The sequence below is a fragment of the Chrysochloris asiatica genome, unplaced genomic scaffold, assembly GCF_000296735.1.
Source record: "Chrysochloris asiatica unplaced genomic scaffold, ChrAsi1.0 scaffold00322, whole genome shotgun sequence".
NCBI classification, from domain to species: Eukaryota; Metazoa; Chordata; class Mammalia; order Afrosoricida; family Chrysochloridae; genus Chrysochloris; species Chrysochloris asiatica.
Window position 1 is genome coordinate 565648 of NW_006408840.1, and position 4042 is coordinate 569689.

General features: G+C 38.5%; 1 pseudogene; it reads left to right on the plus strand.

The window, feature by feature from the left end:
• Window positions 1-1950: 1950 nt before the first annotated feature.
• LOC102813251 lies at window positions 1951-2259 on the plus strand (annotated as a pseudogene).
• Window positions 2260-4042: the final 1783 nt, after the last annotated feature.

A 4042-nucleotide genomic window follows, 5' to 3' on the forward strand; every position in this document is an offset into this window, starting at 1 on the left:
ACACTTAGTTGTACTTCCGAGAAATCTGTACCTGGACCAAAAAGCAGTTGTTAGAACAGAGCATGAGAACACTGAATGTTTTAACATTGGGAAAGGTGTGCGACAAGGTTGTGTTCTTTCACCATACTTATTCAACCTGTATGCTAAGCAAATAATACGAGAAACTGGATTCTACAAAGAAAAATGTGGCATCAGGATTGGAGGAAGACTCATTAACAAACTTCGATATTCAGATGATACAACCTTGCTTGCTTAAAATGAAGAGGACTTGAAACATTTACTAATGAAGATCAAGGAACACAGCCTTCAGTATGGATTGTATCTCAATGTCAAGAAAACAAAAATCCTCACCACTGGACCAATAAACAACATTCTTATCAATGGAGAAAAGATTGAAGTTGTCAAGAACTTCATTCTTCTTGGATCAACTATCATCATTTGCAGAAGCAGCAGCCAAGAGATCAGATGACGTATTGCATTAGGCAAATCTGCTGCACAGGAACTTTTTAAAGTGTAGAAGAGTAAAGATGTCACCTTGAGGACCAAGGTGAGCCTGACCCAAGTCATGGTATTTTCAGTAACCTCACATGGATGTGAAAGCTGAACGGTGAATATGGAAGATCGTAGAATAATTGATGCCTTTGAATTGTGGTGTTGGAGGAGAATACTAAAAGTGCCATTGACTGTTTTGGAAGAACTACAGCCAGAGTGCTCCTTCGAGGTCAAGATGACTAAACTTCGTCTCTCATACTTTGGACATATTGTCAGGAGGGAACAGTCACTGGAGAAGGATGTCATGCTGGGTAAGATGGAGGGTCAGAGAAAAAGAGGAAGACCCCCAACGAGATGGATTGGCCCGGTGGCATCATTGATGGTGTCAAGTGTGGCAGCGGTAGAGAGGTTGGCCCAGGATTGGACATTGTTTCATTCTGCTATGCATGGGGTTGCTATGAGTCAGTTCCGACTTGAAGGCACCTGACAACAACAACAACAACAACAACACATTGTTACCTGTGTGTTCTCAGATTTCACATCCTTTTTTTATCTACAGCAGGTACAATACACAGCAGGTACAATACAATACACAACATATGTATGTTGTATTTCAATGATCTCTGGGTCCCATAACCTCATCTTTAACATCTTTTATAATGCTTAATGTATATAGTTCATGCAATCATTCAGTATATGCTATTAAGGAACTAAAATATACATTTAATATATTCTTTAATGTGATAAGTATTTGAATACTTTTTATGTGGCAGGCGTTATGCAGTTTTAGTTGTTACTAGGTGTTGTTGAGTAGATTCCAAATCATAGCAATCCTATATATAACAGCAGCCCGATCCAAAAGTACATTGTTGTTGTTAGATGCCATCAAGTCGGTACCGACTCAGAGCAACCTTAAGCACAGCAGAACGAAACACTGCCCAATCCTGGGCCAAACTCACTACTGTTGCATGCTTGAGTACATAGATGCTGCCACTTGGCCAATCCATCTCGTTTGGGGTTTTCCTCTTTTTGTCTGACCTTACCAAGCATGATATCCTTCTCCAGCGACTGGTCCCTAATGACAATATGTCTGAAGTATGAGAAATGAAGTTTGGCCATCTTGGCCTCCAAGGAGCACTCTGGCTGATCTTCTTCCAACACAGATATGTTGGCTCTATGGGCAGCCCATGGCACTTTCAAGATTGTCCTCCAACACCATAACTCAAAAGCTTCAATTCTTCTATGGCCTTCCTTATTCACTGTCCACCTTTCGCATGCATATGAGGTTATTGAAAATATCATGGGTTGGGTCAGGCACACCTTAGTCCCCAAACTGACATCTTTGCTCTTCAACACTTTAAAAAGTTCTTGTGCACTTTTCCCACATTCACATGTGTCAAGGGTTGGATTGCTGCAGCGTAGGGAGTGTGGAATGTGAGTTGCGGTGACCTGAAAATCATGGCAGGACAGGCATTTAGAAAGTTTCTTCCCCTCTTTGATCAAGTATTGGTGGAAAGGAGTGCTGTTGAAACTGTAACTAAAGGAGGCATTATGCTTCCAGAAAAATCTCTAGGAGAAGTCCTGCAAGCAACAGTAGTAGTTGTATGATGCGGATCTAAAGGAAACGGTGGAGAGATTCAACCAGTTAGTGTGAAAGTTGGAGATAAAGTTCTTCTTCCAGAATATGGAGGCACCAAAGTAGTTCTAGATGACAAGGACTGTTTCTTATTTAGAGATGGTGACATTCTTGGGAAGTATGTAGACTGAAATCAATCACAATTGAAATGACATCATATGAAGCTGCTCATTCCACTGAAGTTCTGAAATTTTGCATCATATAAATAATCTTCATGTCTCTTTTATAATAAACTTATGATATTCAGTGTCAAAAAAGTTCTTGTGCAGCAGATTTGCCTGCACAAGACCTTTATAAAGGATTTTCATTATTAGATATTGAAAAAGTTATAAAAATAGAAAACTGGAAATAAGTACCGAATGTATTATTGAATTTGCTTTCTCCTACTTCCTGCCATCAAAATAATCAATAAAAAACCTATTTGGCCAATGTTAATAATAAATCCCTCTGTTGGTCTGGGTTCTCTAGAGAAACAAAAACAATGAAACTTATGAGAAGTGTATATCAAGGAAATGGCTCAAAATTGTAAAGGGAGAGAGTCCCAGATCCAGGTCAGATGAACAAAGTTTAGCAGGCAGGCAGGCAGCACAGCAGACATGCAGGTCTGGCAGGCAGACAGGCATACACACATTCAGGCAGGCAAAAGACAGACACCTAGCAGAAATCAAGCAAGCTTTTTCTGAGTGTCCATTATATGGGAAGCAGGCCATACCACAGAGGAAACATCATCTTTAATCAACTGGCTGTTCATAGCCAATCCTCAAACAATTAACTACACCTGCTAATAGCCATTATTCATAGAGTTAACTACATTGTATTAGAGATCACCATGGGGATAATTACATTGAAACTGCCAAACCAATGGGAATCCTGCCCCAGTCAAGTTGACACAAAACCTTAAATATTAAAATACCCATGTACTATAGATACAGTATTGAATAATAGTTATGTTTAAATTTTGGTTTGAATTCTAGGTCCCCTACTTTCTGGGTTTTAGAACTTGAACAGGATTCTTTAAAAAAAAAAAAAAAAATGAGTTATTTTTCTAACAACAAAAGAAAAAGAAAATTAATGTTTTACAATATTTGTCTTTCTGGTTTAAAGCTTGCGTCTATAATGCATATACTATCAGCAGAATGAAGGAGCTCTAGTAACATAGTGGCTACAAGTCAGGCTACTAACTTCAAGATCGTCAGTTTGAAACTACTAGCTGTTCCATGGGAGGAAGATGATATTTTCTGCTCCCATAAAAATTTACAGCCTTGGAACTCCTATTCAGGGTCACCATGAGTCGGAACCAACTCCACAGCACACAACCACAACACCAGCAGAATGATTAGGGTGAGGTCAGTTGTGTTTGTTCTTTTTTTTAATTACTTGTTTATTAGTGAGTGCTTTCTCTTAGCTAACACTTGTATAAAATATTTTTCAAAAGGAAATGTTTTTGTGATTTGCTCCTAATTCTATGAAACTGGTCCTGAAAGATAACTTTTATTATTACAAAATGAAGTGTTCTTATTTTATTTGTTACATTATTTTAATAGTGTTGTTTGATTCTTACATAATGCTTCTGAATTTGCTATTTATATTTATTAGTTTTGGAGTATATACAATATTGAAGCCAGTTTTGTTTAGGCTTGAAGGAGATTTTGCAACCTAAATAGAGCATTGTTGTTGTTGTTATGTGCCATCGAGTCGGTTCCGACCCATAGCGACCCTGTATAGGGTTTCCGAGGGTGTAAATCTTTACGGGAGTAGAAAGCCTCATCTTTCTCCCGCGGAGCAGCTGGTAGTTTTGAACCGCTGACCTTAAGGTTCGCAGCCTGATTCGTAACCACTACGCTACCAGAGCATAGATTTAATAAAATCCTCTGACAGATCATATTTGAATATTACACTGAAATGTGCAAAGAT